Source organism: Lontra canadensis, unplaced genomic scaffold, assembly GCF_010015895.1.
Source record: "Lontra canadensis isolate GAN:19392208 unplaced genomic scaffold, GSC_riverotter_1.0 scaffold3, whole genome shotgun sequence".
In the NCBI taxonomy this organism is placed as follows: domain Eukaryota; kingdom Metazoa; phylum Chordata; class Mammalia; order Carnivora; family Mustelidae; genus Lontra; species Lontra canadensis.
In genome coordinates this window covers 36,863,344-36,877,356 of record NW_022630997.1, presented here as the reverse complement: position 1 = coordinate 36,877,356, position 14,013 = coordinate 36,863,344, and positions in this window count along the sequence as shown.

Sequence of the window (14,013 nt, the reverse complement as noted above, 5' to 3'; positions counted from 1 at the left end):
ATCCGATAGCCCCCACTAACAATTCTGCTACCCAAATCCCCTCTATACTCAGAATGTGAGCAATTAAAAATTTTTTCTCTGGTGCTCCAAATCTGGAGTGCTGGTTGGCTGTAGCAGCACGATCCCTCCAGGGAGAAACTATATTAAAGTGACCGCTTCTGGGATGAAGTAAGAGAATTTACATATACATATCTCATCAGAGGCATTTAAGAAAGAGGGAGCTGGAATGCTCAGGCACAAGACTGCTGAAGGTCCAGAGAGGAAAAGGCCACTGGGAAAGGACGGAAAAATGAGGATCAAATAGGGACTTTAGACAACATAGCCTTGTCCTTGTCAGAAGCCAGGACTCCTCCTGTTTGCACTTAAAATATTTCAACATCGCTGTCCCTTTGTAAATTTCTTCTGGGTACACTGGTTTCAAACCTGGAGGCAATATGAGCTAATGTTTAATGTGAACTATAGACCTAGGTTAGCCCAGCAGCTAGAACTATGGCCATTATGCTTTAACTCTGCTGCAAGAGCAAGATGGTGTTTAAGTAGCAAGTACTCACCAAGGTCCCAGAGCTGGCAAGAAGTCAGAGCGCAAAGCTGTCTCACTGCTCCCTGAATTCCAGAATAACTAAATGGGCATGTCCAATACAGAGAAGTAGTGCTTTGGGAGAGATAACCAGGAGGCTTCTGCAGTCTGGACACAGATTCAGAGTGAGGAAAGGATCTGGAAGCACCAAGTTCAGTACCCATCTTATGTGTGAGTCTCATATGACATCCCCACTCAATCTAGGCCACCTTATATTCTTTTAGCCCACAGATGTTAACAAGCAGCACACAAAACACGGTGGGTGGGAGTGCAGGCTTCAGAGCTGGAGTCCTGTCTGGCCTCTAACCCACTATCCACCCTGGAGAAGGCTTCCCAACCTCTCAGCTCCTGCTTCCTCAACTGTAAAGCAGGTTAAATGACTACCGACCTCACAGCATCATTGTGAGAAATAGAAGTGGTCATTCAGGTAGGATGAGGATTGAGCATAGAGCCAGTACACAGTAAGACTTTAATAAAATATTACTTAAGTGCCTTCTATGTACATATGATTTTCTTATGTATAAATATAAAATGAAAGACCAAAGCAATGCTGAATCAGTCAAAAGATTTCCCTCTTATAGTAAATGTTACCAGTTAGAAAAAAAAATAAATTGCATTTGCACCAAGAGTTAGAATAGTGGCTTCAATCAGCCCCCTTTTGACTTAGAAAACTGAACCAAGAGGGACTTGGCCATCATGAACTCAAATTAAAGCCTGCCTTACGCACATGCTGGCCCTTACGCATGAATTGTCCTAATGTCCCTCCCTCCCCAAGCCCCACTGATTACCTAAGTCCAATTCAATGTGTCAAAGGCCCACAGTTGATTTCATTTCCATGCAACAACCTTCAACTCTGAAGTTTTGCTGACAAACCTCTGAAGAAACTTGGCTTTGAAAACAAATTATCATTTTGGTCAGATTTACACGTGATATTAAAATATAAAATACCAAATGAATATTAAATACAAAGCAAATGGCTGTGTGTAAGCCACACTGACCAGTTTCATGAAGAGGCTTTGATGGCACCTGACTCCAGGTAGCTAGTGGAGACCACCTGGGTGGATGGTGCCCTTGGCCTGCTCCTGCACCTTCCATGCTTGATGGCTATACCACCGACAAGAGATAACGCAGTGTTGATGACCCAAAACTCTGGATACAGAGTGGAGTGCACATTCACTTCTTAAAAACTGTTAAGTGCAAACATTTATCAACTTTGGTGAGAAACTCCCTTAACCATCTAAATGGCAGATTAATCACATGGACTATTTTCAAAAGATTTAGTAGTTTTGCCCTCATTAATTTAAGCACAAACTCTTCCTACATATATCATTCTAGAACACGAAAAATTTATTTATGAAAGAAAGAGAAATAGATTCAGATTATACAGTCTTTTAAAATTTTAGGCCATTTCAACGATTTGTGACTTTGGTTCAGCAAAAAAATCCAAATAAGCACTCGATATACAAAGGCTATTCTGGAAAGGAAGGGAAAAAAATGTGGAAAGATTTCACAGAAAAAAGCAGAATCTGATCTGGACCCCAAAGAAATTATAGCGTTTTAAAGGCAGTAAGGAGATGGTAAGGCTGTGGGGCCAAGAAGTCCCCATGTGGCTTAGAGCTGGCACAGAGGACGATTGCCCCAACTCTACTTGGGAGGTGGGAGGTGCCTGGACAGGGAGGTGGAGGGCAGGGAAAGCAGGTGAGCCAGGAGCTGGGACTCAGGGCAACAAGGAGCTATGCAGGGAGTCAAGCAATTGGGGGTTTTCTATCTGACAGGAAAATGTGAGCTAGATTATAGAGGAAAAGCCTTCCAAAATCAGAGACAAGAGGTAAAACTCCTGCCTTGATCCAGGAGTAGCCTGAGAAGCAACGGATGCGGAGACATTCGTCGGATATAAATCCTGCCCTGCCTCCATTGTTTCTCTTCCTAGAATCATCCCTTCCCCCAAACACTGATACCCCAACTTCCGGGGACCTGAGAGCCTAAGAAGTAATTTCAATTTCTGATCCTTTATCATACGTATCCAATTTCCCCCAAAGCTTGTCAGCAATTCTTCCTCAGTGGTGCCTTGGAATTCTCTTCCTCCATTTTCGTATCTGCAAGTAGTCACATCTGTGCCCATCCTTGCCATCTCACATTTGAGTTAGGCACCACCTGGGCCCACCCTGCCGTACCAATATACCCTTCAGAGGCTGGTACCATGCTCCATATACTGGGTGCCTTAAAATTGTCTGCTAGTTGGTAGCTGGAAAAACAAGCCATCTCTTACACTACCTCACCTCAATTAAGGCATACAAACAAAATATTCACACAGTAAGAGCTAAACAATCTCCTGGAAAAACTCCTACGCTGGAATACCATTCAGCAGTCAAAACACGAACCACAATACCACATGCCAAAATACAAACGAAGTGCAACAGTATTCAGTGAAAAGGGGGCCAAAAGATGATATACAATCTCTCTTTAATAAAAAATAGAATATGATTTGTAACATGTACATTTTCAGAATATATAAAGATCCAATAAAGAATTCAAAAAGGAAAAAAAGGAAGTGAGATCACTGAAAATGGGGGGGTAGAGAACTGAAAGCTTCCATCCAGCCACAAAAATCAACTAATACCTGAAAAAAGTCCTGTTTAAATCAACTGTTGCGAAACTCTAGAATTAAGTCAAGAATTTATAGGAAGCTCAATAAAGAAAGAGGCGGTCACACTTACTGTGATAATTATTGCTGTCACCTGCAGGAAGAGAATGCTGTTGCATTTTATTTATTTTTTAAAGATCTTATTTATTTATTTATTTGACAGAGAGAGAGAGAGAGATCACAAGTAGGCAGAGAGGCAGGCAGAGTGGGGGTGGGGGGAGGCAGGCTCCCCGCTAAGCAGAGAGCCTGATGCGGGGCTCAATCCCAGGACCCTGAGACCATGACCTGAGACAAAAGCAGAGCCTTAACCCACTGAGCCATCCAGGTTCCCCGCTGTTGCATTTTTTTTTAAAGATTTTATTTATTTATTTGACAGACAGAGATCACAAGTAGGCAGAGAGGCAGGCAGAGAGAGGGGGAAGCAGGCTCCCCACTGAGCAGAGAGCCCGATGTGGGGCTCGATCCCAGAACTCTGGGATCATGACCTGAGCCGAAGGCAGAGGCTTTAACCTACTGAGCCACCCAGACACCCCCAGCTGTTGCATTTTAAATTGGCCACCCCATCCTGCACTCCCCAGATCCATGGCATCCATGAAGATGGTAATTCATGTTCCCAATGCAGTTGTTAGTGCAGAATGAGCAAAAAAACCTTATTCTCAAATAACTGAGGTTATATTTGTTTGGTTTTTTTTTAAAGATTTTATTTATTTATTTGACAGAGAGATCACAAGCAGGCAGAGAGGCAGGCAGAGAGAGAGGAGGAAGCAGGCTCCCTGCTGAGCAGAGAGCCCGATGCGGGGCTCGATCCCAGGACTCCGAGATCATGACCCGAGCCGAAGGCAGCGGCTTAACCCACTGAGCCACCCAGGCGCCCCCCCTTTTTTTTTTTTTTTTTTTTTACTTAATAGCTCCCAGAAGGACTGGTGTAAAAGCTGGCTTTTGTTTTGCCCAACTTGGAGCAGAAAGAATACCTGAAGAAATAATACCTCAAAACTTCACAAATTTGGTGAGCTATCAATTTACACATTCATGGTGCTCAACAAACTCCAAGCAGAAGAAAATCAGAGAGATCCACAAGAAAACACATTATAGTGAAACTGTTGAAAGACAGACAATGAACGAATCTTGAAAGCAGCAAGAGAGAAGCACCTTATCACATGCAAGGAATCCATTACTATACTAACAGAGATTTCTCTTCAAAAACTGTGGATGCTAGAAAGCAATGCGATGACATATTTAAAGTATTGAAAGGGAGGGGGGAACCTTGTCAATAAAAAATTCTGTACCCAACAAAACTATCTCTCAAAAAATGAAGGAGGAATTAAGACACTCACATTTAAATAAAAACTAAGAGAATTTGTCCCAGCAGACACGCCCTGTACAGAATGCTAAATTAAAGCCTTCAGGTTGAAATGAAAGAACACTAGACAGTAACTCAAAGCCATACAAAGAAAGAAAAATGGTACATGCACATGTACATAGGTAAATAAAGTGATTGTGTTTCTTTCATTTATAACTTTTCCTTTTTATTTAAAAGACAAATGTATAAACCAATTATAAGTCTTTGTTAATGGACACACTACATATTATTTGTAATTTGGGACAATAACAACAGAATAGGGGAGGCAGAGCTATAAAGGAGCAGTGTCTTCATATACTACTGAAACTATGTTGGTTTTAATTCAATGTGATAGTTTTTAGGATGCTAATTGTAATCCAAAGGGTAACCACTAAGAAAAAAACTAACTAAAATGTACACAGAAAAAGAAACAAGAAAAGAATAAAAATGGTAAAATAGGGGAAAAAATCAATCACAAGAAAGGCAGTAATGGAGAATTAGAGGAACAAAAAAGATCTCACATACAGAAAACAAACAGCACAATGGCAAAGGTCCTTTTTCATCCAAAATTATTTTAAATTCACAGATTAAACTCTCCAACTAAAAGGTAGAGTGGATTAAAAATAAAGCAAAATCCAACTAAATAGTGTTCACTTTAGAACCAAATATACAAGTAGGTTGAGAGTGAAGGGATGGAAAAAGATACTCCAATCAAATAGTAATCAGACCTAGGGTGGCTAACCTAATATCAGACAAAATAGAATTTAAATAAAAAATGTTACAAGATACAAATAAAGGTTTTACATGTTGAAAAAACCAATCAATCAATTAAGAAGATAAAACCATTATAAACATACCTACCAACAAATTTCCAAAATATATGAAGTTAAAACTCACAGAACTAAAGATAGAAATAGCTGGAGATTTTGATATCCTATTTCCAATAACAGATAGAACAAATATACAGAAGATCAAAAAGAAAACAGAGGACTTGAACAACACTAATCACCAAGCAGAGCTAGCTGATGTATACAGAAAAGTCCACCAAACAACAAAAGAATATATATTTTTCTCAAGTGCACATAGAACATTCTCCAGAGTAGACTATGTATTATGTGACAAATTCTCACTAAATTTGAAAAGATTTATATCATACAAAGTATCCACTTTAACCATAATAGAATGAAGCTAGAAATCAGTAACAGAAGAAAAACTAGAAAACTTACTATATACAAAACTTAACCTACACCATCTTGGACAAAAATGGATCAAAAAGAAATCACAAATGAAATTAGAAAATACATTGATATGAAGGAAAATTAAAACGCAACACATCAAAACTTATGGCATACAGCAAAAGCAGTGCTCAGAGGGAAATTTATAAAAGTGTAAATGTTTATATTTTAAAAAAAGATCCCAAATCAATAACTCAGTTTTATACCTAAGTAACTGAGACAAAAAAGAGCACGTTAGCTCTGTTTTACATCTAAATAACTGAGAAAAAGGGCATGCTAAACCCAAAGCTAGCAGAGGAAGGGAATAACAATTTAGAGTCCTGATAAATGAGAGAATGGAAAAACAAAAGGGAACAACAAAATGAAGGATTTGTTCTTTGAAAAAAAAGTCAACAAAACTGATAAACATTTAGCTCAATGGACCAAAAGATACCAAAGAAAGAATATTTAATTAAAATCAGAAATAGAAGCGAGGACATTACTAAAGACCTTACAGAAATAAAAAGGATTATAAGAGAATACTATGAACAACTGCATACCAATTAGATAATCTAGACAGATTGAACAAATTTCTAGAAGCACACAAACTCCGAATGACTCAAGAATCAATACAAAACCTGAAAAGAACTATATGTCAAGAGATTGAACCAGCAATCAAAAACCTTCCAACAAAAAGCTCAGGACCAGATGGCTTCACTGATGAATTCCCCCAAATACTTAATTAAAGAAGAATAACACTAGTCCTTCTCAAACTCTTCCAAAAAAATAAAAGAGGAAGCAACACTTCTTAATTCATTCTATTTGGCCAACTATAATTATAATGATACCAAAGTCTGACAAAGATATAGGAAGAAAACTATAGACCCATATCCCTTATGAGTATAATGAAATAATCCTCTTTGAAATGCTAGCAAATAAATTTCAGCAACATCTTAAAAGGATTATGCATCATGACAAAAGAGGGTTTATCCCAGGAATGCAAGGATGGTTAAAAATATGAAAATCAAGGTAATAAACCATAATGATAGAACAAAGTGGGGGGACACACATCTTATTTGATGGAAAAAAAGCATTTGAAAAATCCAAATCTCTTGTATGATAAAAATACTCAACAAACTTAGACTAGAAGGAAACTTGCCCAACATGATAAAGGGCATTATATGAAAAACGCACAGCTAACATCATACTCAATGGTAATTAACTGAAAGCTTTTCTCCTAACATCAGGAACAAGTCAAGGATGCCTATTTTCACGACTTCTATTCAAAACTGTACTCTAAGTTCTAGCCAGAACAAATCATCAAGAAAAAGAAATAAAAGGCACTGAAATTGAAAAGGAAGAAGTAAAATTGTTATTTGCAGATAACATGATCTTGCATATAGAAAATCCTAAGGAATCCACGCAAAATAAATGATTAGAACTTATAAGCTAATTTAGTTAAGTTTCAGGCATAATCAACACACAAAAATAAGTTGATTTCTAAACACTATAATATAATAAACAATTTGAGAAGGAAATTAAAATTCCATTTACAATGGTCTCAGAAAGAATAAAATACTTATGAAAAATTTAACTAAGGAGGTTCAAGATTTGTACACTGCAAACTACAAAACATTGCTGAAATGAAGAAAACCAAAGTAAATGAGAAGACATCTCATATTCATGGATTGGAAGACAATATTGCTAACAATGACATACAACTGAAAACAATCTGCAGATTCAATGTAATCTCTATGAAAATCTAGTAGCATCTTTTCCAAAAATGTAAAAGTTTATCCTAAAATTAATATGGAATTATAAAAGACCTCAAATTATCCATAACAATCTTTTTTTAATAGAGTGGCTTTGTTTTTAAAATTTTTTAGAACATTTTTAAATTAAGATATAATGTTTTATTTGTCTCAGAGGTAGAGGTAAGTGATTCCTCAGTCTTACACAACACCCAGTGCTCACCACAACACCTACCCTCTCCATCACCCAGCTGCCCCATACCCCCCACTCCTCTCCCCTCCAGGAATCCTCAGTTTGTTTCCCAAGATTAGGAATCTCTTATTAACCAGAACAATCTTGAAAAGGAAAAATAAAGTTGGATGACTCCTGTTTTCCAAACTCAAAACTTACTAGAAAGCTATAGTATCAAAATAGTATACGATTCTGGCATAAACAAAATGTTTCCCTAATGGGAAAACAATACAATATCCCCAAACCTCTGGAATTTCTGGAGCTGCTTTCTAAAATAGAAATGAAAGCAACATGTTTTGTATTAAATGGTGCTGTAAGCTGCTAATCACAACGTTCAATTGTATTAGGCTTAATTTTTTTTTTTTAAATAACAATTAGGGGTGCCTGGGTAGCTCAGTGGTTTAGGTGTCTGACTCATGATTTAGGCTCAGGTCATGATCTCAGGATCGTAAGATTGAGCCCTACTTGGGCTCTGTGCTCAGCAGGGAGTCGGCTGGAAATTCCCTTTCCCTCTCCCTCTGCTACCCCGCTACTCTCTGTCTAAAGTAAATAAATAAATAAATATTTTAAAAATTTTTTAAAAATAACATTTATTGGGTTTAATTCTGGTGTAATTTACGGCAACTGTGGGAAAAATTTGGAAAATAGGGAATAAATACTCTGATCTTTCTATTCACAGATTAGTAAACATCATTAACATAGTGTATTTTCTCTGGAAGGAAATATATCCATACGTTTATGCAGGTATAGTCCCTCTCTGTATTATTTAGATAAAAATTTTGAAGTTCATTAGACATGTGGGGTCCCAGTTGAGGGGGGGGGATTACTGATTATTCAGCACACCCCACTCTGACTTGGCCATTGAGTGCCGCCATGAAACCTGGACAGAATGCATGGAGAGGCTGTTAAGGACTCTGAAAGTAAACAGTAGTAGGCAAATGAGGGAAGACCAGAATTCAAAGGATCACTGAAAAGGCAGTAAGGCTCCCATTTCTTCCCTGAAACCCAGGAGTGGGCACCTGGGCATACAAGAAAGCTCCAGGAGAGGCTCCCTTTCTCTGATGGCAGAGCACTGTGAAAGAGTGGAAGGAAATCCTCTCTCATTTTCTTTCTTCTGTTCTCTCAAGCCCCAGCTCCCAGACGGTTCCATGGTGACAAAACTGGCAATGGGAGTCTGCAAGCCCTAAAGTTCTGAGGGAGGGAAACTGTCTCTGATTGGAGGAGTTGTGACTGCCCAGAGATTGGAGACAATCCCCGGGGCTCTTTTTCTCTGTGTCTCTGGCCACCTGGCCCCAAAGACAGGCATGGTCAGGAAGGTGCGTAGCAGAGCAGAGTAACTGAAATCCAGCTGCGTGGACAAAGGACCTAAAAGGGGAGTCCCCGAGTGGAAGACCACTGGGAAGACCACAGAAAGGGAGAGCTCAGGAAAAAGACCCTATGACATTGTACGGGACTAACGTCCTATATTAATTATAGGGGAAAATGGGTTCAGGGTATACAGAAACTCCATACGATCTGTATAATAATTCTGTAAATGTAAAACTGCTCTAAATCTTCTTCTTTTAAGAAACAAAATATTTGCCGTGGCTCCTTCATTCCTATATTTGTTCATGTTACTCACTCAACTACTTACTGAGCACCTACTATATCCCAGGCACTACTCTAGTCTCTGGAAATACTGAGAACAAAAAAAAAAAAAACCCACTATGATTCGTGACATCAAGGAGCTTAACAATGCAGTGGAAAATGAAACAAACTACAGTGGGAGGTTGTTAAGCCATAGAAGGAAGAAGTCCATACTTTCAAAGTTAAAAATTCTCTTCTTGAGTCTTCATTATAGGAGCAAAATCTTTGAGAAGTTAAAGACCTAAGCTGAAGACTATGCAATCTGGCAATGTGACGACCAAGGAGCAGGATATCCAAAGAGGGGCAAAAGGCTTGGTTCTGGAGCCAAAGAAGGCCAGTTCCTAGCAGGAGGCCTAGACTCTCGTCAGTGCAAAAACAACTACCTTGAGTCTTGCTTACGCCAGAGGCCTGGGCGACCTGTTGGTCTCTCTAAGGCAGACGTGTGCTGGGGGACGAGACGTGGCTAGGGAAGAAGCATCATGCCCTGCTGGGTGCTGTTTCGGTGGCAGCTGTGCAGGCAGGACAGGCTGCACCCCAGTCCCACAGGGTTCCCCACACCCACCCACCTTCCCATCCTCACAATCCACTCATTCCTTCTCTGAATGTGGACTAAACACCCACTGCATGCTGGGAACAGGGTAGGCCCTCTGCACTCATAACAGAAACAAATACGCCAGGTGGCTCTGGGAGAAGAACGTCCTATGCAACAGGAAGAACTTTCACCGAAGCCCGAAAGCTAGAGAGAGCAGGAAACCTTCATGACATTTCAAGGGGATTAGTGAGGCTGGAGCGCAGAGTATGGGCTAAAGGACAGCAAGAGGGAAGCTCTCTATGGCTCCTAGAAGGAGCTGAGGTGTCTTCCTGAAGGCTCAGGGAAGCCAAGGGAGCGTTTCAAGCAAAAGATGTGCGTAGATGGGGCACGTGATCAAGATGCGGACTTTGGCCAAAGCTGTTTTGCTAGCAGCCACTGCTCTCCAGCAAAGATGGGAGCAGAGACGGAAGTAGGCAGAGCGGCTCAGCCTCCGGGGTGACATCCAAGTTTCTGGCCTCGGGGTGAGGAGGTGAGGTGCCAGGTGTAACGATGACAGGGAACACAAACACTGTGCGTGCCCAGGATGTGCTGGACCCTGCAGTAGGTGAGTGGGTGTTGGTGCCCTCAGGAGAACTGGGTGCTCTCAGTGCCCTGCACTGGTCCCCTACCCTGCAAATACTAGAACCGCCTTTTACGTGCGTTCCCAGGCCTTCTTCCAAGTAAACGTCTTGCTCAACGGTTCAGGATGTATTTAATGAGCGTCCAAAAAATTTAAAGTAAATATTCTTGATAAATATCAAAATACGAAGTGAGTCCCAGATCCTGATAAATGTAGCAATTTCTAGGAGGATTTCTATAATTATGGGATTCAATATTAAAAACGCGTATTCTGGGGGCGCCTGGGTGGCTCAGTGGGTTAAGCCTCTGACTTCGGCTCAGGTCATGATCTCAGGGTCCTAGGATCGAGCCCCGCATCGGGCTCTCTGCTCATCGGGGAGCTTGCTTCCCCCTCTCTTCTCTGCCTGCCTCTCTGCCTACTTGTGAGCTCCCTCTCTCTGTCAAATAAATAAAATATTTAAAATAAATAAATAAATACGCGTATTCTGAAGGGTGTTGTCTCTAAATAAACAGCACTCACTTTATATAAGCAAACACACTCACCAAGGTAAATATCCAAAAGAAGTGAAAAAGGGAGCCAACATGGGCATGTTTAAAATCAGCCAGTAATTTCAGAAGACAAAGCAGGAAGCTGGGTGGGATAGAAGGGCAGCATGTGATTGGTCAGTTCATCTCCCACCACAAAATTTCCTTGGGGTGGGAGGGTGAGGGAAAGGGCAGGGGTGGAGTACACAAGCCCAATTGTCCTTCGATGGGAAATCCCCAACTGTGAATACTTCTAATCTTCCATTCAGTTAATAAGAGCTTTTGCAGAATGACTTCTAGTATTTTTAAAGTAGAAAAACATTGAGTCAAATATATAAGTCAACACATAGCCAGCAATATGAATGTTAATTGTATCCTACATAGCCTCAAGGAATCCATCACCCCTCCGCTCTTAACTTAGAACGCTGCTGGGACTCATTTGGACATTCATCAGCATCTGTAAAGACTTCACGTAGGGGTGTCTGGGTGGCTCAGCTGGTTCAGTGGCTGCCTTCAGCTCAGGTCATGATTCCAGGGTCCTGAGGTCGAGCCCCGCATCAGGCTCCCTGCTTGGTGGAGAGCCTGCTTCTCTCTCTCCCTCTGCCTGCTGCTGTGCTTACTTGTGCTCTCTATCTCTCTGTCAAATAAATAAATAAAATCTTAAAAAAAAAAAAAAGGACTTCACGTAAGCACATACCTTCCATTCTGAAATAAAAGCACGTGGTCACAGCCAATCACTGTAAATCAGTTTTATTTTAAGAACTGAAGGTGATCTCAATTGTCTTTATTTAGTTTACAGAAATTTAAAATATCATGTCCCTCCCTTTAAATCAGCTCCCCATCAATTCAGCAACACAGGTGGGAAATCGAGGATCTGGGATTGACAGAGGACCATGTGACGTCACTCCACGCTTTACTTGATGTGTTTAAATCACTGACCTAAGATTTCACAATACAGCCAAAGTTATGGCAGAGACAGAAGTCGAGTCACCTTTTTGCCTAGAATATAATTCTTCACTAAACAGATCTCCATCCCAAACAACTAAACAGGGAGGTAGAACATTTTAGAGGCAAAAATTGTAAAGAAACAAAACTATAGTCATGAAGTAATCTGACTTTAGTTTTCTCTTAATATGCTGTCTTCCCTTATTTGCCCTAGAAAATATTTTCATATGAAAGGTGTACTGGGATCTAAATATTTTAAGTGAAATAAGAAACTAAAATAATTGTTTAGGTCATTTTGTCCAAACGGACCCTCCCACCCAAAAATAAAATTTGGTCAGAAGCATTTCATGTTAGGAAAGTTCTATATAATTATCTCATTTGGCGGGTTGAGAGCAGATATTAAAGACCTATGTAGAAGCAGGCTCCCATCCCTACTCTGTCTCTGATATCAACTTTCCATATTGATAAACACATGTAGGCAGTCTTGCTGTTTACAAAGCACTCCTACAAGGGTCATTCAGCTCTCACAATGACGCAGGCGGGTATTGTTCCCATTTAACAGAGGAGGAAGCTGAGGCCCAAAAAGATTCATCACAGCTGGTAAGAGACACCACACTCAAACCTGACTCTTCCAAGAGTTGTCTCCTTTTCCTACACTATGATGCCCATTAAATCTGCTTCAATTTTTTCCGAATTCAAGATAATAAAAAGTAATTACCAACGAAGTGAGGTTATATCTCTGCTGCCAGCTCCTCTAATGCCTCCTGATGCCAGAGCTTCGACCAAGAGCCTCTCAGAGCTTCATTTGCCAAAAGCTTGCTATTGAATGCTCCAGAACTAATCCCAAAGAGTCCTTGGATAAGGCAGCAAACACAACCCTAATTCTACTGTTCAGAGCCATCTGCTTCCACTGGCTTTGAAGCCATAAGGATCACGAACATCACGGCTCTGTGTCCAATGAATCAACAGACACCATAAAGGGCTCACTTTCTGGTTGGGTTCAGAATCTACAGCATGGGCGGAAGACACTGCCAGCACTGTGCCCACCTCCCACCCACCCTATCACCCTGGCAGCCCTCCACCAGCTTCCTTAGAACTGCGGCACAGCTGCTCTGCCCTCAAACTCCTCCAGCGACCCAAGTGTCAGAACACTTTTCCTTTTCCCTCCAGTACCTTCTCCACAATATACTCCAAGTACGGGCTGGCCCTTGTTATTCAGTGTGGTCCTGTAACAGCAGCCTCCACATCATCTGCCCACTTGTTAGAAAGGCAGATTCTGAGGCTCCGCCCTAGACTCAGGAACTGAATTTATACTTTAACAAAATTGCCCAGTAATTTATAGAAAATTAAAATTTGGGGGAAGCACTACCTTAGGAAAAAGGGCAAAGCAAGTGAACTTCCTCTTGTTTGCTTGCCCACCATCCCTGCCCTGGGGCTGTCTGGCGATACCAGCTCTTCAGGCTCTCAGAAGGTGTCTGGTCAAGTTCAAACTCTCCAGTACCAGCCCACCTGCTTAGCTACTCTCCTAGAATATCCAATTCAACTAGCTTTGTGGTTTAGCAAAATGGCTTAGGCTACTTTAACTAAAATATCAGTAACTAGTAATACCTACAAATAGTAAGCTACGGTGAAATTCTACTGAGAGAACACAGCCACAACAAGAAAATTTTAAAGCCAGAAGAGTCTGGGCTTGCATATCAGCTCTCTCAATGTTCAGCTATGAGAATCTCGGAAGCTTAAATAACTCTCTGAACTCCTCTTTCCAATTCTGTAAAATGGAGATATTATCTGCCTTACAAAGGGATTAGACATAATGCAAAGTGGTTTTTGCATCCCATGCACGGCTTTCTCTTCCTTCTTAATGAATGAACTATAACGTCGCAGTTGATAGGGTTGATACAAATGAATATCTAGTTGGTATTGCTCCAGCCAGTGAGAGCACAGGGAGACATTTTGAAGTGGGTCAGCATTTCTCACGACTCATAAAATCACATAAAACCACCATCAGCC